This window comes from Halichoerus grypus, chromosome 8 (genome assembly GCF_964656455.1).
Source record: "Halichoerus grypus chromosome 8, mHalGry1.hap1.1, whole genome shotgun sequence".
Lineage (NCBI taxonomy): Eukaryota > Metazoa > Chordata > Mammalia > Carnivora > Phocidae > Halichoerus > Halichoerus grypus.
In genome coordinates, this window is record NC_135719.1 from 85994457 (window position 1) to 86017150 (window position 22694).

The 22694-nt window shown below is 36.2% G+C and overlaps 1 long non-coding RNA gene and 1 pseudogene across 2 annotated transcripts in view; one reads left to right on the top strand and one right to left on the bottom strand.

The window, feature by feature from the left end:
• The window catches only part of LOC118530254 (uncharacterized), a 575684-nt gene that overhangs the window by 504525 nt on the left and 48465 nt on the right, over nt 1-22694 (bottom strand). For both annotated transcript variants that reach the window (XR_013440647.1, XR_013440646.1), the window contains exon 4: nt 13922-14060. This is a non-coding gene — a long non-coding RNA (uncharacterized LOC118530254). The remainder of the gene's footprint in view (nt 1-13921; nt 14061-22694) is intronic.
• LOC118530253 (peroxiredoxin-1 pseudogene) lies at nt 17413-17994 on the top strand (annotated as a pseudogene).

Genomic DNA, 22694 nt, shown 5'->3' on the forward strand with positions numbered 1-22694 from the left:
CCCTCTGCCCCTCAACCTACTCATGTTCTCTCTCTCTCTTGCTCTTTCTGTCTCTCTCTCAAATAAATAAATGAAAGCTTTAAGAAAAAAAAAACAATAGATAAATAAATAAATAAATAAATAAATAAATAAAACACATGAGGCATTTCTGTCTAAAGTCAGAATCAATATCAGGAGGCCACTATCATCAATACTATCCAGCAGTTTTCTTGAGGACCTAGTTGATATACAAATAAAACAAAATAAAAATATTTTATACTATAGGGGAGAAAGTTTCACAATAAACATTATTTGTGGATTTTTTAGAGTTTCAACCAAAAATCCCAAAAGAATCAAGCAAGAAGTTAAAGTAGTCATTTAAAAGAGAAAATAAGTAACCACCTTTAATATATCTTATAGTCAGTCATGGTCCAGGAACCCCTAGAGAACAATGACTTTGGCAATCACCCATGGATGAGAGAGCCTTTGTAGAAGTCCAGGTTTCCAGAGAAGTTCCAACACTCCATTACTCCATATACATATTTATATATATAAAGTCAAATCCTGAGTTGGGCTCTACACTCAGCACAGAGTCTGCTTGAGATTCTCTCTCTCTCCCTCTGCCCCTTCCCTCTGCTCACACACTCTCTTTGACTTTACCTATATTACTCTTCCCCTAAGGTGGCACAGCTTAGGGCCAAGAAGGTTCTTCTTGGACCCATTATTTGTCCCAGAGGAAAAGGGAAATTGTGTGAATGAGCACCCAGCTTCCCCAGATGTGTGGGATACTGCCAAAGAGGCTCATTTCACTCTCAAGCCATCCAGAGTACTGAATCATGACTTAGACATGATGAGGAGCTGGAAGAGGTGGGGGAGTAGCAGACAGAACCCTCAGAGGACATCAGAGAGATGTGGATGCTAACTGTATCACTCATTCTATTAAGAAGCACTTTTTCCATGAGCTGCTGGTAATATTTCACTTGCAGATCCCCCCAAATGGCCCACAGGTACCCACAGTACTCCATATGCCTCAACTACACACATTCCCATCCCATGACCAGCTCCCTGGGTGTGTTCTCAGCAGCAGTATGAGTGAGTTTTGTCAAACAGCTAGTGAGCAAGAACAGAAAGTCAGCTGAATCTGCAGGCCAGAAGAGCCCACAAACTCGAGCCTTAACCCCATCTTTGGGAAAACAGAACAAAATAAAAACCCTCAGCCTTGTCCATTGCTGGTTCCAGAGAAGGCATATAAACTTAAGAATTCTGCCACAAGAGTGACCAAGAAGCCTGAAGCAGGTGTACCCACAGAAGTTTGGGATAGCCTCAGAATCTTAGCAGGGGTAACTGTCTTTGGTAACTCCAAAGACAGTTAGTAAGGACTGGAGAAGGTAAGTACTACTTCAAATGTGAAGAAAGCAATGTAAGACTTCAAAGAACACACACACACACACACACACACACACACACACACAAACAAGGTAATATGATACCACCAAAGAATGACAATCTTCTGGTAACTGAATACAAAGACTTCTGCACTTTAAGATATGTTCTGCAGATAAAGATTTCAAAATAGCTGTTTTAAGGAAACTCAATGAGCTACAAAAACACAGAAAGACAATCCAGTGATATCAAGAAAACAATATAGGTAAAAAAATAAGAAGGTTAACAAAGAGATCAAAGAAAGCATAAAAAAGAACCAAATTTCAGAACTGAAGAACAGAATGAATGAAATGAAAAATGCCACAGAAAGCATTGCTATCAGACTTGATCTAGCAGAAGAAAGAATCTGTGAGATTGACGATAGAACTTTGAAATTATCCACTCACAGGAAAACAATAAAAAAAGAATGAAAAGGAGTGAAGAAAGCCTACTTGATCTATGAGATATATCAAAAGGACCAATTTATAATTTATTGAAGTTCCAGAGAAAAGAGAAAGAAGGGGAAAAGAAAACTTATTTAAAGAAATAATTACCAATAACTTCCCAAATCTGCACAGAGATTTGGATATCCACATTCAGTAATTTTGTACATGACCAACAAAATCAACTAAAAAGAAACCTTGTCTAAGACACATTGTAATAAAACTGTGAACAAAGACAAATAGAGAATCTTAAAAACAACAAGAGAAAAAAGTTTATAACTTTAAAGGGAACCTCTACAAGGCTATCAGCAGATTTCTCAGCAGAAATCGTACAGGCTGGAAAAGAGTATGATATATTTAAAGAGCTGAAAAGACCTGCAAACCAAGAACATTTTACCTGGCAAAGCTATCCTTCAGAAATGAAGGAAAAATAAAGACTTTCCCAGACAAACAAAAGCTGAGGGAATTCATTACCGATGGACCTGTCTTACAAGAAATGCTGAAAAGATTTCCTCAAGCTGTAATGAAAGGAAGCTAACAAATAACATAAAAACATATGAAAATATACAACACTCTGATAGAAGTAATAATATAGTCAAATTTAGGATACCCCAAAACTATACTCTATGGTATAATATTGTGACATGTTCACCATTTAACTTTAGTATAAAGTTTAAATGATAAAGTATTGAAAATACCTATAGCTACAATAATTTGTAAATAAATATACAATATAAAAAGAGATAAACAGAGACATTAAAAACATAAAAGGGGGGGAGGGGCAGAGTTTTTGTATGCAATTGAAGTAAATTTGTTATCAACATAAAAGAGACTATTATATTTATAAAATGCTTAATGTAAGCCTCATGGTTATTGCTAAATAGCAAAAACCTACAGTAGAGTCACAAAAATAAAGAGAACAGAATCAAAGTGTACCACCACAGAAAATCATTTTGCAAAGGATGGCAAGAGGAAGAAAGGAACATGGGACAAAAGAGCCAAAAAATAATTAATAAAATGGCATTCATTGAAGGATACAAAATCAACATACAGAAATCAATTGTGCTTCTATATACTAACAATAAAACATCTGAAAAAAAATGGTTAACTATTCATTTACAATAACATTGAAACAATAAATGCTTAGGAATAAATTTAACCAAGAAAGTAAAAGATCTGTATGATAAAAACTACAAGATTTTCTATTAGAAGCCACAGCAATCAGACAACAAAAAGAAATAAAAGGCATCTGAATCAGCAAAGAAGAAGTCAGACTCTCACTCTTTGCAGATGATATGATACTTTATGTGGAAAACCCAAAAGACTCCACCCCAAAACTGCTAGAACTCATACAGGAATTCAGTAAAGTGGCAGGATATAAAATCAATGCACAGAAATCAGTGGCATTTCTATACACCAACAACAAGACAGAAGAAAGACAAATTAAGGAGTCAATCCCATTTACAATTGCACCCAAAACTATAAGATACCTAGGAATAAATCTAACCAAAGAGGCAAAGAATCTCTATTCAGAAAGGTATAAAATACCCATGAAAGAAATTGAGGAAGACACAAAGAAATGGAAAAACGTTCCATGCTCATAGATTGGAAGAACAAATATTGTGAAGATGTCAATGCTACCTAGAGCAATCAACACATTTAATGCAATCTCTATCAAAATACCATCAACTTTTTTCAAAGAAATGGAAAAATAATCCTAAAATTTGTATGGAGCCAGAAAAGACCCCAAATAGCCAGAGGAATGTTGAAAAAGAAAAGCAAAGCTGGTGGCATCACAATTCCGAACTTTGAGCTCTATTACAAAGCTGTCATCATCAAGACAGTATGGTACTGGCACAAAAACAGACACATAGATCAATGGAACAGAATAGAGAGCCCAGAAATGGACCCTCAACTCTATGGGCAACTAATCTTTGACAAAGCAGGAAAGAATGTTCAATGGAAAAAGGACAGTCTCTTCAATAAATGGTGTTGGGAAATTGGACAGCCACATGCAGAATGAAACTGGACCATTTCCTTACACCACACACAAAAATAGACTCAAAATAGTTGAAAGACCTAAATGTGAGATCAAAATCCTAGAGGAGAACACAGGCAGCAACCTCTTCGACCTCAGCCGCAGCAACTTCTTCCTAGAAACATCGCCAAAGGCAAGGGAAGCAAGGGCAAAAATGAACTATTGGGACTTCATCAAGATAAAAAGCACAGCAAAGGAAACAGTCAACAAAACCAAAAGACAACCGACAGAATGGGAGAAGATATTTGCAAATGACATATCAGATAAAGGGCTAGTATCCAAAATCTATAAAGAACTTATCAAAGTCTACACCCAAAGAACAAATGACCCAATCAAGAAATGGGCAGAAGACATGAACAGACATTTTTCCAAAGAAGACATCCAAATGGCCAACAGACACATGAAAAAGTGCTCAACATCGCTCGGCATCAGGGAAATCCAAATCAAAACCTCAATGAGATACCACCTCACACCAGTCAGAATGGCTAAAATTAACAAGTCAGGAAACGACAGATGCTGGCGGGGACGCGGAGAAAGGGGAACCCTCCTACACTGTTGGTGGGAATGCAAGCTGGTGCAGCCACTCTGGAAAACAGTATGGAGGTTCCTCAGAAAGTTGAAAATAGAGCTACCATACGACCCAGCAATTGCACTACTGGGTATTTACCCCAAAGATACAAATGTAGGGATCCGAAGGGGTACGTGCACCCCGATGTTTATAGCAGCAATGTCCACAATAGCCAAACTATGGAAAGAGCCAAGATGTCCATTGACAGATGAATGGATAAAGATGTGGTACAGGGGTGCCTGGGTGGCTCAGTTGGTTAAGCGACTGCCTTTGGCTCAGGTCATGATCCTGGAGTCCCGGGATCGAGTCCCACATCAGGCTCCCTGCTCAGCAGAGAGTCTGCTTCTCCCTCTGACCCTCCCCCCTCTCATGTGCTCTCTCTCTCTCTCTCTCTCATTCTCTCTCTCAAATAAATAAATAAAATCTTTAAAAAAAAAAGAAGATGTGGTACATATATACAATGGAATACTATGCAACCATCAAAAGGAATGAAATCTTGCCATTTGCAACAACGTGGATGGAACTGGAGGGTATTATGCTGAGCGAAATAAGTCAATCAGAGAAAGACATGTATCATATGATGTCACTGATATGAGGAATTCTTAATCTCAGGAAACAAACTGAGGGTTGCTGGAGTGGTGGGGGTTGGGAAGGGTGGGGTGGCTGGGTGATAGACATTGGGGAGGGTATGTGCTATGGTGAGCGCTGTGAATTGTGTAAGACTGTTGAATCACAGTCCTGTACCTCTGAAACAAATAATACATTATATGTTAAAAAAAAAAAAAAAGAAGAAGATAGTAGGAAGGGAGAAATGAAGGGGGGAAATCAGTGGGGGAGACAAACCATGAGAGACTATGGACTCTGAGAAACAAACTGAGGGTTCTATAGGGGAGGGGGTGGGGGGATGTGTTAGCCTGGTGATGGGTATTAAAGAGGGCACGTACTGCATGGAGCACTGGGTGTTATATGCAAACAATGAATCATGGAACACTACATCAAAAACTAATGATGTAATGTATGGTGATTAACATAACATAATAAAATTTTAAAAAAAAACTACGAGATTTTCATAAAAGATACTGAAGAAAGTGCAAATAAATGAAAAGATATCCCATGCTTATAACTGGAAAAATTAGTTGTTAAAATGTCCTTACTACCCAAAGAAATCTACAGATTTAATGTAATCCCTATCAAAATACCAATAGCATTTTTTACAGAACTAGAACAAATAATCCTAAAATTTGACCTGGAATAACCAAAGCAATATTGAGAAAGAACAAAGCTGAAGGTATCATGCTCCCAAATTTCAAACAATACTACAAAACTATAGTTCAAAACAGTCAGTTACTGGCACAAAAACAGGCACATTGAACAAAGAGTCCAGAAATAAATTCACACTCTATGATAAATTAATCTACAAAAGAGGAGACAAGAATATACAATGGGGAATGCAGTCTCTTAAATGGCATTGGGAAAACTGGACAGCCACGTGCAAAAGAATGAAACTGTACCACTATCTCACACGCTATGCAAGTTTAGCTCAAAATGGATTAAAGACTTGAATGTAAGACCTAAAACTATAAAACTCCTAGAAGAAAACATAAGTGGTAAGCAACTTAACATTGGTCTTAGTGACTTTTTTTTTTTGGACCTGACTCCATCAGCAAGTGCAACAAAAACAAAAATAAACTATTGGGACTATATCAAACTAAAAGGCTTTTGCACAGCAAAGGAAACCATTAGCAAAATGAAAAGGCAACCTCCTGACTGGGAAAAAACATTTGCAAATGATATATCTGATAGGCAGCTAATATCCAAAATATATAAAGAACTCATACAACTCAATAGCAAAAGAATAAACAGTCTGATAAAAAAAATGAGCAGAAGATCTGAAAAGACATTTTTCCAAAGAAGATATATAGATGCCCAAAAAACACATGAAAAGATGCTCAACATCATTAATCTTCAGGGAAATACCAAACAAAACAAAAATCACAATGAAACATCACCTCACACCTGTCAGAATGGCTAAAATCAAAAAGATAAAACATAAGTGTTGGCAAAAAGAGAACCCTTGTGCCCTGTCAGTGTAGCCATCATGGAAAAAATTATGAAGATTCCTCAAAAAATTAAAAACAGAACTACCATATGATCCAGCAATTCCATTTACAGGTAGTCATTTGAAGAGAATGAAAACACTAACTTGAAAAATATATGAACCCCTATGTTCATTGCAGCATTATTTATAATAGCCAAGATGTGGAAGCAACTAAGTGTCCAGCAATAAATGAATGGATAAAGATATGATATGTATGCACAATGGAATATTAGTGAGCCACAAAAAAAGAATGAAATCTTGCCATTTGCAGCAATATGGATAGACCTTGAGGGTTTTACACTAGGGGAAATAATTCAGAGAAAAACAAAATTATTTCCCTCACATGTGAAATCTAAAAAACAAAATAAACAAGACAAAGCCAGACTCATAGAGAACAGACTAATAGTTGCCAGAGGAGAAGAGGTTGGGGGTGGGAGGGAAATAGGTGAAAGGTACAAACTCCCAGTTATAAAGCAAATAAGTCATGGGGATGTATTGTACATTATGGGGAATATAGTCAATAATATCGTGTTAACTTTGTATGGTGACAGCCGGTAAGTAGATGCATTATGGTGATCATTTCACAATATATATAAATGTCAAATCACTGTGTTGTACACCTGAAACCAATATGATACTGTATTTCAATTACACTTCAATGTAAAAAGTTGTTTATATTGTTCTTGCCATATATTCATACATTTGGAATTATTGCAAAATAAAACGTTAGCATTTAAAAAAGGAGAATATGACTAAATATTTCTTAAGATAACACTCATAATATTGTATAGACGGCAGTTAAAATATAGGAAGGGGGACATGAACTGAAAAAAATCTCCAAAAACAGTTATTTTTCCTTTAAACTATTCATATAATATAATGATCTAGTTTTTAAATGGGATGTTACATTCTTACTGTTTTTTATTTTATGGTTAATAATGTGGCTTTATATTACATAGATTATTTTGTATGTTTCAGATATTACGTTGAAAAATTTTCTAAGATATATCCCCCTAAAGTATACACTGAATTATGTAAATATAAAAATGCAGAATCCCAAACAAAATTAACAGTATCCTTCAAAAAAACAAAATTAATGATTTCAACTTTTAAAATCACTGTAAGTTTCCCTAGCTTTTTATGTGAATTGGTCATTTGGGATCTTTTATAAAATACAATTCCACCCAAAGGGAAGATAAATATATTAGATGAAGGATTTTTAATGACTATTTTAAAAAATAACTAATTATCAGTGACTTCTGAAAATGACAAAATATTCAGCAAATGGTATCAGTGTATAATAGACAGTATGAAATTTAAGTACATGCACCAAAAAAACACATTTAGTAACAAAAGAACACCATTTTTAAGGAATTTGATATTTCCCAAAGAATCAAAATAGGATTCATCAAAAAATACAACTTTGTTGAATTGCCCCATACTTGTTTTATGATGTAGTACTGATTTTAATCACCAGAATATAAACATAAGAACAAGTCATTTTTTGTACTGTTTGTCTCCAGCACTTAGAACAATACCTGAGCAGATGTTCAAAATCAGTTTTGAATGAATCACATCTGGAGATGATGCACTAAAATCTTTTTAATGCTTACGACACCTAAATAGTTATAAGTCAGCTCCAGCCACAAAAATATACTGTGCTATATTTCAAATATCAATAAAAAAATAATTTGAAATGTTTCTCTTTTTCATTTACAAAATTAACAGAGTTATGTCAGTGAAAAATAATTCCACTTTTCATGGCCTCTATTCAATAGTCTTTCCATCTTTGTTCTTTTTAAAATTAGGCATTAGCCCATATAGAAGGAGAAACCAGAAAGACCTAAATTTGATATGTTCATTCTTGTTATGGATCAGACAGCATGAGTGCCTTTGAGGAAAAGAAATTAAGTTGCAAGGTGCTGTAGTAGTGGATTGTGGGAAGAGTGGAGAAGGACAAAGAGGCAGGAGATTTTTAATCATAGGCTTTAGTTTAAATCAGAAATTTCTGCTGAGAATTCCTTTGATAATTGCTTCTAATTTCTCTATCATTTGTCTTCTATGTTTTTAGCTATGTTCATTATGGGGAAGATTTTAAATTTAAAATAATTGTGCATACTGAATTCTCTATTGCCTCAATTTTCATTTCATTACATTCCTTTAATATTATAATGAACAATGTATTCTCATGCATCCAGTTATTAAGGAACATTTGACTAGTCAAATACAACTTTAGAAACCTTACATTCTATTATTTTGGTATTCTATTTTAATGCATTCTTATAGCTTTTATTGTTTTTATTATACCAGTTTTCAGATCTAATTAATGCTGCCAGCACAATAGCTTGTTAAAATGCTTTGAGACAGTAAACAGTGGAGATGTATGCTGTATATATATATATACACAAATGGTTTGATTATTTTAAGTAAAGTGATTGGATGTTAATTACTTAAAATGAGTAAATTCATTCAAAACAGTTAAACCTGCTGTGTGCATAAAAAAACTGCAAGATCAAAATAAAAATATTGGGAGCTCCATATAATGCTACTCCCTCCTAATAATATTCAAAAACAAGCAGTACATTTTATATTGTACCCAGAAGGATTGTCATCCAGTTTCTAGTTACAAGGGATCACACCTTATTTCTAGATAGTATATTGATATTGGCTATCTATTGTATTAGGATGTAAGTTTAGCCTAAATGAAAACTGACTTAGACAAGGCAGATGGCAGTATCTAGGCTGACACATTAGATCTTCTGTTTAAAGTGACCAGATGTTTAGGTTCCTTCTTTCTTGTTTTTACCATCCATCAAGTGTTATACTTTCCCTTTAAAGTATAAACTGGAAGTTGCACACATGACTTCCACTCACAACCCAGTGGAAGATCAATGGCCACACCGAGCTGCAAGGGAGGCTGCCAAGCAGTGTTTACTCTAAGCAACCGTAGCCCAACTAAAACTTGAGAGAATAAGCAGTAATCTCTTTCATAAGAGGTAAATGCAATGAAAGCTCACGAATTTATAAAATTACATTTTTAAAAAATGTAAAAGTTTACAGTTTTCAGTTATATGACTCAGAATTTAGAGCCTCCACATTAAGGGGTCATAACTGAATTTCAAAAAAGGAAGTAATAATCAGGGAACAATATTAATTTTCTTCAACATGATTTTGAATATTGCTCAAAGTAATATTAATCCAAATGGGAGTCAAACTTTATTAGAATGTGCTATCCACAAAAATTTATCATTAAAACATAGTGATATGTTTCTGTTTTCTTATATTTCCTTTCCTGTGTTGGACACTGATAATCACCCAGCATCCTTTCTTCCTTTCTCCTCTTTCCTAAATAATCCCTGTTTAATTCAAGTATTCACAGAGAAAGTCTCTCTCTCTCTGTGTCACACACACATACACACACACACGCACACACGACAAGAACAAAAAACACAGCAGCTACTTCACAATCGTGAAGAAAACTAGCCTGTGTGTAAAGCTGCTGTTGCAGGCAGTAGAGTGGAGCATCTAAAAGAACTTGGATCCTTGATGAGAAGATTGAGCTGCTGAATCAATCTACCTCAATGCCATCCATCATAGGTAATACATTTTTTTAAACTGGCTTAAGTCAATTTTTCAATCACAAAGCATCCTAACTGATGTGTATTCCTACATAATGCTCTTCACTACTTACAAAAGCATTGAGCAATATGGTTTCTAGAATAAACACAACTCTGAAAGAAAAATTTTAAAACCCAAAATTGTCACATTTTCATGGAAAATTTCATATATATTCTGAATAAGTGTGAATAGGACTAAAATGATACAACTTAAGTTTTAGATGATCAAATCAAAACATTGTAATTTTTCAAGGCATTGATTCCAATAAGAATTCACTGAAATCTGTAAAATTTCTCATCTAACCATGTATCAGTGTGACCCTCTGAATTTCAACTGAATACAGAAACACAGCCATTAAATCAAGGACAGATGCCTGTTTGTCCAGCACTAAAAAACCAAGTGTTTTCCTGCTAAGGTATGTCTACCAATGTACTTTCTTTAAGGCTTTTTTTTCTTCTTTAGGTTTATCTTCCACAAGAAGAATCCTGGAAGCTTATTTATTTTCATAGGCCAGAAGTGCTGAATTATTTAAATGGAACTTCAAATGTTCTCACTCTGCAGTAGGAATTGTCCTTAAAGGATCTTATAATAGTTAGATTCTATTGCAAACAAGCATTTATTTCCCTGACTGAAAGAAGAAACTAGTGTATACTATCTGACTGGGGTTTTTTTTCTCGGCCTTCTTTCTTTTTTGTGATTACTATTCGTGACTTATTTACAATTTATTACTCTTTGTATCACGAGACACATCATTATAACTGTCAGTCCTATTTAAGGTTTTGAAAGAGAGTGAAAAAGATAGATGTTTCAGACCTCTGAATAAGAAGTGAAGTAATATTAACATGTGACTGAATGTTGGCTGCTTGCGTAAAACAGATGATCTGATGATTTCTAAAGGGAACACATACTGGGCTGAGATAAGGTTAACATAACTAACTAAGGCCTCCTGAAAGAATGAAAATAAACATATATGTGCTACTTATAACTTCAAGGTGGAACACAGTTCTCCCTTCACTGCAATTTACCAGAAATTTACCAGAAATTCCCTACCTGTTAAAAGCAAAAGATAAAAAGCATTGATATATTCTAGCATACATGCTAGCAAATCATATAACTGAATTACAGTCTCAGATTGAAACAAAAGAAAAAGTTAATATCACAGCTTCTTAGTTTTACAAAGGATAAAGAAATAGAAATTGTAGATGTGGATGAAGGAGAAAATGATACATTTGTTTGAACACATGGAAAGGTGAATTTTTTCCTTAGTAAACATAAATAAATAAGGACATAATACAGTTCACATAATTAAGTAATGCTTTCAGAAATCATTATGACAAGATGCCAATATTACAGCCGGTTAAGAGCATAAAACCAGAATACTGGGGTTTAAATCTTGGGCCTACCACTTATTGATTGTGCACCTTTAAGCAAACTAATGAACATCTCTGGTCCTCAATTTCCTCACCTGCAAGATGGGGATAATGATAATAATAGTAAATCGTTTATAGGGTTGTTACAAAGATTAAAGAGTAAGTATAGGTAATTATTTAGCGCAGTACATGTACTCAAAAAACATAAACTATTATTAATAACTTCATACGCAAGAAAATTGTCAATTCATTCTGTAGACGTAAGAAATGTTAACTAAAAGCATACTTTTATGTTTTTCTATTTCAACTTTCAGTGGTTATACAAGTACTTAATGATATGTGAGTCTATTTGATAGCCTTGTTGAGAGCAAAATGTAAACCTGCAGTCTATTTCCTTACTTATCTAAATATTGATTTCTTCCAGTATATATTTTTTAAATAATGAATATGCTGGTTATAGTCACAAAGTATAAACACCTTAAATATCTAAAAAGTCTTCTTTTAAATATATTCATTACATTTAACATATTCCAATCACTTATGTGGCACATTATCAAAAATAAAAATATTTACTAGATATTTCAACTAGTATATTGGGTATTTTATTTTCACTTAGTTCAGATTTTTTTTTTAAGAGAAAGAGAGTGGGGGTGGGGGGGCAGAAGGATAGGGAGAGAGAGAATTTTAAGCAGGCTCCATACCCAGCATGGAGCCAGACATGGGGCTCGATCTCACAACCTTAAGATCATGACCCGAGCCAAAATCAAGAGTCAGATGCTTAACCAATCGAGCCACACAGGCACTCCCTGATTGCTTTTAAATAACAACAATTTCTCTTTGACCTAAGTAAACAAAATTCATGTATTTTAATCACATTGCTCCCAAATCAATCTGCTTCCCAAATTATAAATATTGAGATACCACGGTATTTCCATATAGCATGTGTTACTTTGCATTTGGAAGTCAAACATTGTTCATAATCATCAAATATTTATTACATACCAGCCAGATTCAAGGCATCTCTTGGGCTGCAGGTAAATAAGCCAAAGAACCTTAGAACTGGAAGGACCTCAGAATGTGTTTGACAACTTCCTCTTTTCATTGGTGAAGAAACTGATGCTCATAAAATGACTCAAGACAAGAGAGAAGCTAGAGGTCACTAACTTTGGCCAGGCAGAATTTTCAGATTCCTGTTCACTACTTTCCACTGCTTAATATTTGCAGAGTCCCTGTCCTCAGGTTATGGCCAAGTAACTAGAAAACTTGCTTTTCTGTAGAACAGCAAATGGATTTGATTCTAAAGGTATTGTTATGGCCTTTTACAAAGTTATATTGAGACCTACCCTAGGTCCTATCTTCAATTCCACTAAAGCTACAGTGCTATTAATAGATCAAAAAAAAAAAAAATTGGTGATATCCATAGTCCTATCTAAAGTTTGTGATAGAATCATTATGTTATCCTGATTAAAGAAATTGCTCTCCTTTGGTCAATCTGCCCCAGCTATTATCTGAGAACATGTAATCAAAAAGTGCTGGATGACATGTTCTAACAAGAAAAGATGCAGTTGTGTTATTAGAAGATGGTGGTTGAAAAAAAAACTGTAAGAAAAAAACAAACTGCAATAAGATATTCTTGAATCCTGACATATTTCTTGGAAGACACAATTTTAATCTTTTAATCAATCAGAATATTTGTATTATCTATCTTCATTTTACTTTACACACAGTGACAATTAGAGAACAATCTTTTCTGAAGAGTAAAGAAGAGGGTTAAGCATCTACCTAATGAATGGTATCTGTGTAGAGACCAAACCCTAGAATTCTGTAGGAAATTTCACTTATTTTTCAATTGCTCTTTTTAAGCTGAACATTCTGATTAATTGCCTTAATATCCAATTCTCTTTGTTAATATAAATTCAACCACGGAAAGGCCAGTAATTAAGAAGCACTTAAAATGGGGAGAATTTCCATACCTCCTTGACTCCTATTTGACAAAATGGTTTTTTGCTATTTCTTAAGACCCATTTGTATCACTGTAATTGGTGAAAGTAACACGCACACTTACATACAAATTTGGCAGAATATGAATGTTTAAATAATTTTAATATGCACAACCCCTTTGTTACTCACCTCTCTCTTCACCATACTAGACAGATAGTGTACTATCCCTTCCTTCCTGGAATGTTTTAAAAATTATGCCCTTTGGTTCAAGAAAAATAGATAATATCTTTGTCGGTAATGATTCAGATTCTAGTTTTAATGGTAATCAATGTCAAATGTAAACAAATAAAGGGAAAGTAGAGCTTAAGAGAGGATGTGGATTGGAGATTCCTCTAAATGTGAAATAAGAGAGGTCTGGAGATCCAGAGCAGTGAGGAAACTCACCCATTACCCTGGAAAAATTCTTCAGGGGAAGACTATGAGACCCAAGAGAGGAACGGCTGTGTGGTCCATCTAAGAAGTTTGTACCGAAGGCACAACTCAGCCAACTGAGCTGATGCTGGGTTGATCAATGTTCTGTGACCTAAGAAAAATACAGAAGCAGCAATAAGCTGATAGACCTGAAACAACCATTCGTAATGGTAACCAGTATTGATGGATGATTAATGACTTGCAATTCTCCTCCTACCTCCAAACCGTGACACAATTCTCATTGAAGCTTGAGAAGGAAAAACTTTGTTTCACTGTTCACCGGCTGGTCAGGCTGTGCTTGATAGAATATGACATGAGTGCAGCCAAGCTTAAAAGGCAAATAAGTGACACCCAGGGAAGAGACTAGTGCAATATTCAGGGTTGCTGAAAACAGATAATATGCACACCAGACCAAGTGGTACTATATTAACTTACAGCAAGAAAGGAGAGAGAGTGTACACAAGATCTAATCCCTTGCTGTGCACCACCCCTGGCCCAACAAATCCATTCCACAGGCATCACAGGCAGTGTGGCTGCGTGCACCCCAATTTTTGCTGCAGTATAAGGACCGCTACCTCTCCCCTATTGGGTCTGAAATACAGAAAGCTAGAGGTGTGCCTGTGGGCCATTGAAACATGTCTTTATTTTTTTTTAAGATTTTATTTATTTTGAGAGAGAGTGCACAAGCAGGGGGGAGGGGCAGACAGAGGGAGAGGGAGAAGCAGACTCCCCACTGAGCAGGGAGCCTGATGAGGGACTGGATCTCAAGACCCTGGGATCACGACCTGAGCCGAAGGCAGATGTTTAACATACTGAGCCACTCAGGTGCCCCTGAAACATGTCTTTAAATAGAACAAAGGAGTACACATTGAGTCTGACACAGGGAAAGATATTCCCACCCAAGGTGATAAGCCCAACAAGCCATTGTGGGCTCCCTATCTCTTAGTAAGGGAAGTATTCCAAGCCAAGACCCATTCTTAGGCAGCCAAACTGGGATTGAAATACTGCATGCAGGAGACTGCCTTTCCTAACAAGTTTCAAGAAGCATAGCTAGGTCATGACATCATCAATTTAACTGCTTTTTTTAAAGATTTTATTTATTTATTTATTTATTTGACAGAGAGAGAGAGAGAGAGAGCACAAGCAGGTGGAGTGGCAGAGGGAGAAGGAGGCTCCCCGCTGAGCAGGGAGCCCAATGCGGGACTCGATCCCAGGACTCTGGGATCATGACCTGCGCTGAAGACAGACGCTTAACCAACTGAGCCACCCAGGTACCCCAATTTAACTGCTTTTTAAATAAATAAATGTGATGTCTCCTGCAGAAATTAAAACCTCCCCAACACACATGCAGCTGACAACAGCAACAAAATGGTTCTCTCATCCATCTTCTGCATCTGCTCTTACTCCTTTTTCTCTATAACCCATTAAAATTTAAAAAGCCATCCTAGTCTCCTAGGCTTCATCAACCTTCTATCCAGTTTTTGCTCATGTCCATGGCTAACCTCTAGGGAAACATGATGACCATCTACCTGTATCTTACCTCTCTCACCATCCTTAACATCCTCACTACTTCTCATTACTTCTACTTCTCACTACTTCTAGTCACTTCCTCTCACTAAATTCTCACTACTTAACATCTTGCAGTCTGCTTCAGTGGATAAGTGATAGTGAAAACCAATAACAAAAACTACAGGTTTTCCCCACTCTCTGAGAATAGAGTGCTCCTATGAAAGCTTTCATTAACTGAAACGGCATAAAACGGAGAAGCAATCACCACTGTGTAAAAGTGAAAATTCTCTTCGCATTTCCTTTGGGTTAGTGAAAGCTGGTATTAATGAAGGTCTTTTGTAGAAGTGAACTCTAGGAAAGCAAAGGAAACCTATATTTGTGTCTGTGCAAAAAATTGGTTGGTTATGTATGCCCACATATTCTAATAATGTTTTACTTAATATCAGTGACTCTTTTGGACTATCTCTTTTTCTTATTCTTTCTTCTTCATCATCCCATTCTAATCTACTGACTTTCCAAATGTACCCCCCAACACACACACGGAGCTGTGTACCTACACAAACATGCATGCACATGAACATGCAGAGTCAGTTCATCCACTTTGACTTAGTGATTTACAATGACTATTTTTATGGAGAAAAAATTTAAGACCAGTTATAAATAATAATAGTGTCTTTAAATACACAATATGAGTTCACAATTTCACATAATTATATAGCCTGCCAGCACAGATTGCTTGATTGACTAAACTCAGAAAATAAATGGTTAAAATAGTTTAAAAATAGTTGTTTGCTATTTTATTGTAGGCTATAATAATTATTTGGAGAGACGACTCATGCTGGTGGTAGTTACTGGTTATCAATAATTAATCCCCTTTGGGCTCTAAGGGATTAACCACTTCTTAACTTCCTCTTCATCATTTATCTTGAACTCTTTTGCTCTACCTTTCCTTCACACACGCACATACACAAGTCCTCTTTCTATCACAGGCAATGTTAATCATACAAGAACAGAAAATCTTCTCATTAAAGCCCTGAAGCTCATTAGGGAACTTTAAGTTATTCTAACACTTCCCTGATATTGTTGTATCCATGCAGTCAAGAGTGCTGACTTTCCTGCCAGTTAATTGTCTTATATGAGCTAACCTAAAGACCAAAGTGTATTTTCTATGCTGAGCAGAAGACAGAGTTCTGGCTGTTTTTACTAAAGCAACTAATTAAAAAGTTCTCTGCCAAAACACTATTCTTCCTTTAGTGCGATTACATTAGCACATGCTTGTAAGCTTGTTGCAGATATGCTTTATTTTATACAACTGATGCATTTCTGGAAAGTCAAGGATATTTGGAACCCATCTGAGGTGCAGAGATTTCAGGCTAACAGAAACCTATGCAAAAGTTCTAAGTCTTTCAAACTAAAGAGTAAATAGCATGACAAATGTGAATTTTTTTAAGTTGCAGGGCAACCACTGGATTAAACAAGCTAAACGAGTATAATTTTTCTGCAAGCCTTTACTTTTTAAGTATGGTAGCATATATGGTAAATCTTCAACAGAAAGAGTATTTTCCAAATTTAAGCCACAGAAATATTTGCTACAATTATTTCCAGGGGGTAAAGATCAGAGCACCATAAATTATTATAAAGTTATACTAAAATCCAAATAAAAATTATATTAAAAATGACATTAGCAGACAGGAAATACTTAAGTCTAAGCAGTTGATTAAATTTTATTTAAAATCAAAATTTCGAATATTCATGTGGGACTGGACACATGGCTGGTGTAGAATGATGTCTGGTTTTGACAAGGCTGTGAAGAGAAGAAAGGCACTGTGTGCCAACTAGAAAAAATAATGGGCTTTACTATGGCTAACAGTACCAAAGCATTAAGAAATATATAGACAGTGTCTTCCTCCTGACTGATCTCTGGAGTGTTCTGTCTTAGAGCTGCCAGTGGCAAGATGTCTTCAGGAGATGTCAAAATTGGGCATCCTGCCCCCAACTTCAAAGCCATGGTTGTTATGCCAGATGGCCAGTTCAAAGACATCAGCCTATTTGACTACAAAGGAAAATATATTGTGTTCTTCTTTTACCCTCTTCACTTCACCTTTGTGTGCCCCACAGAGATCATTTCTTTCAATGACAAGGCAGAAGAATTTAAGAAACCCAACTGCCAAGTGATTGGTGTTTCTGTGGATTCTCATTTCTATTGCCTAGTGTGGATCAACACACCCAAGAAACAAGGAGGACTGGGACCCACAAACATTCCCTTGGTATCAGACCCCACGCATACCATCACTCAGGACTATGGAGTCTTAGAGGCTGATGAAGACATCTTGTTCAGGGACCTCTTTACTATTGATGATAAAGGTATCCTTCAGCAGATCACTATGAATGACCTCCCGATGGACCAGATGAGACTCTGAGACTTCCAGTTAACTCACAAGCATGGGGAAGTGTGCCCAGCTGGTTGGAAGCCTGGCAGTGGTACCATTAAGCCTGATTTCCAGAAGAGCAAAGAATATTTCTCCAAGCAGAAGTGAGCACTGGGCCATTTTAGGGCCAGGCTGCAGAGGGCAGCCATGAAAACAGAAACTTGTTTGTACTACTGTGGTCATGCTTAAAACACACAACTTTAGACTCAGTGCAGATGCGGTATAGGACAGGACAGGCCTTTCCTGAAGGGCTTGGGGAGGCCAGCTTTCTTCCTCCAGGGAAAATGGCCTGAGCTGTGCTATGGGCCAGGTCAACTGATATATAGTTTAGTGGGGCATTACTTTTGATCTTTTGTTGTTTCTATTAAACTTGAACTGAGAAAAAAAAATATAGACAGATGAATTCTATATGGCTGTTTGACATCCTTCAGATTAAAATTTAGATGAATGCATGTAGTCACAAACTTCTATAGGCTTGAGCATGAAAAACAAAAGATAGAAAAGGTCTAACTCCCAGGGAAACTACTGTAGTTTCCTTAGCACATCCCAAATATCACATACCTTGTAAAATGTTCTTTACTATTTATATACATTGTTGCTTCATACAACATGGAAATTCCTGTTATAAAAGCCTCAAACTTTTCAATTACCAACTATAGACAGGATCCTATTTCAACAAATATATAACCAATATGAGTTGTGGTCTTAGGCCAGATTTTTTACTTAAAACTCAGATTTTGACCTAAGCACCTGAGTGGGTAGTGAACAAGGGAAATTTGAGGGGAAAGGATGAGGGGTTGAGGAGTTCAGTTTTGCCATATGGTACATTTAGGTGAAAATTTTCAGTAAGCAACTGAACAACCACATCTGAAGCTCAAAAATAAGTAGACTAAAGGTAAAGATTTGGGTTTCATTAACAAATGATAGAAACTGAAGCCAACGAAGTAGTGAAGATCATTCAGATGGGCTGTTCAAATGGACAATGTACAGTAATATGAGAAAAAGTCTAGGAGGAAGAAAACACCTTAAAGAAAAAAAAACTCATTATTTAATGCTTAGCCAGAGAAAAATAAGAATTCCTTACAGAATGACAATTTAACAAAGGCTGCATCATATTATTGCCTTTCATTTTCAGTTTATTTTCTCAGTCCTTGCAAATCACACATACACACACACACACACACACACACACACACACATGCAGAGTTCATAATTGTGGTTATGGTATAATAATACCATAATAGCAAAAAAATGTTTGTGAAATATTTACTATGTGCCAGGCAATGTGCTAAGTGTTTTATATACATTAAATCATTTTAATCTTTGTAACAGCCTGTTCTAGTTATTTGTTGCCATTAATAAACTGAACCAAAACTTGGTGTTTTAAAACAACAGCCATTTATTATATTTCATGATTAATGAAATCAGGTTAAAAAATCAGTAGGGTTAGAATTGGTGATACTTATACTCCACATGGAGTCAGCTGAGATCACTATGTGGTATCCAGTTAGTAGATGGGCTGTTCTGAAGGGTCCCAGAGGCTTAACCCACATGTCAGGTGCCTTGGCCGGAATGGCTAGAAAGCTGACTTCAGCTGGTACTGGTAACCAGAGCACCGACATGTGGTATCTCCAGCGTGGCTGTCTAAGGGTAGTCAAAGTTCTTATATGATTGGCTAAGGACTCTGAGAGACAGTTTTCCAAGAGCAAGAATTCAAATAGGGATGAGCTAAAGTTGCAGAGCATTAGATCTAGCCTTAAAAGTCCCAGAATCTCACTTCCATTGCAGTCTATTCATTAAGAGCATCACAAAGACCAATTCAGACTCGAAGAGATGAAAATTGGACTTCATCTCTCAAAGGAAGGGTAGCAAGTATTTATAGCCATCTTTAATCTATCACAGAGCCCTGTATGATAAATATGATTACCATTCCCTTTTATAGATGAGAAAACTGAGTCCTCTGTGGTTAATAAATTGCAACAATTCCACTGCTGGTAAGTAGTTAAACCAGTAATTTAAAAATGGCAGTCCTAACTCCAGTGCCTTAGCCCTTACCTGCTGTTCTAGAAATAGCTGATTATGTATCATATTTGAGGAGCTATTTTGGTTGTCAATCAGTAGATCTAACATAAATAGTGAAATTAGTGGGCCCCTGGGTGGCTCAGTGGGTTAAGCATCTGCCTTCAGCTCAAGCAAGATCCCAGGGTCCGGGGATCGAGCCCGCATCAGACTCCCTGCTCAGCAGGGGAGTCCGCTTCTCCCTCTCCCTCTGCCCCTGCTCCTGTGCTCTCTCACTCATACTCTCTCTCAAATAAATAAATAAATATAATCTTTAAAAAAAATAGTGAAACTATAAAAATCTTTGGTAATTTGAAAGGTACAAAGTATATTTTTAAAATATTTTTGTGTACAGAGCATTCATAGATTTAGCAGAGGATACAAGATGTACCAACATATAGCCCTTAAAAAGTTTATATTTTAGTGAAGAGAATGAGGGTAACAACCTTAATACAAAATTATTAATACATATTGTGAAGCAATTGCTGTAGAATAGCTGTGGCCATTCAGAGGTGGAAAATAGTCTGATTTGCACTGATACTTTATACAGAATATGCTCTCTGCCATGACTATCCTTCCAATACACAATGCAGCTGCATGACCACCTTTCAAGGTTCAACCTCAAATATCACATCCTCCTGAAGGCAATCCTCAATCTCCAAACTGTGTGCAAGCTCTCTGCACTTTGCACTTTATTATATATTGTTTACATTTATCTCAGAATACTCACCTTACCCCACTTAATATTATAGTTATATTTGCACTTGTCTCATCTCTCCTCTGTTAACCAGACTATTTGTTTTACTCATCCCTGGCTCTTCTTTAGTACATAGCATTTAAGAAATGAATCAGTAATTACTTATGAATTAATGTTGAATTTGAATCTATTAAGGAAGTATCGAATATCCATTTAATATTTACTTATTGCTTACTATATGCCAGAAACTAGGTACAGAAAGGTTAATAAAACATGGCCCATCACTTTACAAGAGTTGACAATGTAGTTATCTGTTAGATTAATGTCTAAAACTTAGAGTTCAAGGATTCACACAGAACAGTTATTGGCAACCATAACAATGTCTTAAATCCAATTTAAAGTGAGAGAATTCAGATGATATGATTCTTTATGTGGAAAACCCAAAACACTCCACCCCAAAACTGCTAGAACTCATACAGGAATTCAGTAAAGTGGCAGGATATAAAATCAATGCACAGAAATCAGTGGCATTCCCATACACCAACAACAACACAGAAGAAAGACAAATTAAGGAGTCGAACCCATTTACAATTGCACCCAAAACCATAAGATACCTAGGAATAAATCTAACCAAAGAGGCAAAGAATCTGTACTCAGAAAACTATAGAATACTCATGAAAGAAATTGAAGAAGACACAAAGAAATGGAAAAACATTCCATGCTCATGGATTGGAAGAACAAATATTTTGAAAATGTCAATGCTACCTAGAGCAATCAACACATTTAATGCAATCTCTATCAAAATACCATCAATTTTTTTCAAAGAAATGGAACAAACAATCCTAAAATTTGTATGGAACAAGAAAAGAACGTGAATAGCCAAAGGATGTTGAAAAAGAAAAGCAAAGCTGGCAACATCACAATTCCGGACTTCAAGCTCTATTACAAAGCTGTCATCATCAAGACAGTATGGTACTGGCACAAAAACAGACACATAGATCAATGGAACAGAATAGAGAGCCCAGAAATGGACCCTCAACTCTATGGTCAACTAATCTTTGACAAAGCAGGAAAGAATGTCCAATGGAAAAAAGACAATCTCTTCAATAAATGGTGTTGGGAAATTGGACAGCCACATGCAGAAGAATAAAACTGGACCATTTCCTTACACCACACACAAAAATAGACTCAAAATGGATGAAAGACCTAAATGTGAGACAGGAGTCCATCAAAATCCTAAAGGAGAACACAGGCAGCAACCTCTTTGACCTCAGCCACAGCAACTTCTTCCTAGACATATCGCCAAAGACAAGGGAAGCAAGGGCAAAAATGAACTATTGGGACTTCATCAAGATAAAAAGCTTTTGCACAGCAAAGGAAACAGTCGACAAAACCAAAAGACAACTGACAGAATGGGAGAAGATATTTGCAAATGACATATCAGATAAAGGGCTAGTATCCAAAATCTATAAAGAACTTATCAAACTCAACACCCAAAGAACAAATAATCCAATCAAGAAATGGGCAGAAGACATGAACAGACATTTCTACAAAGAAGACATCCAAATGGCCAACAGACACCTGAAAAATTGTTCAACATCACTCGGCATCAGGGAAATCCAAATCAAAACCTCAGTGAGATACCACCTCACACCAGTCAGAATGGCTAAAATTAACAAGTCAGGAAACAACAGATGTTGGCAAGGCTGCGGAGAAAGGGGAACCCTCCTACACTGTTTGTGGGAATGCAAGCTGGTGCAGCCACTCTGGAAAACAATATGGAGGTTCCTCAAAAAGTTGAAAATAGAGCTACTGTATGACCCAGCAATTGCACTACTGGGTATTTACCCCAAAGATACAAATGTAGTGATCCGAAAGGGCATGTGCACCCCAATGTTTACAGCAGCAACGTCCACAATAGCCAAACTATGGAAAGAGCCAAGATGTCCATCAACAGATGAATGGATATAGAAGATGTGGTATATATATATATATACAATGGAATATTAAGCGGCCATCAAAAAAACAAAATCTTGCCATTTGCAACAACGTG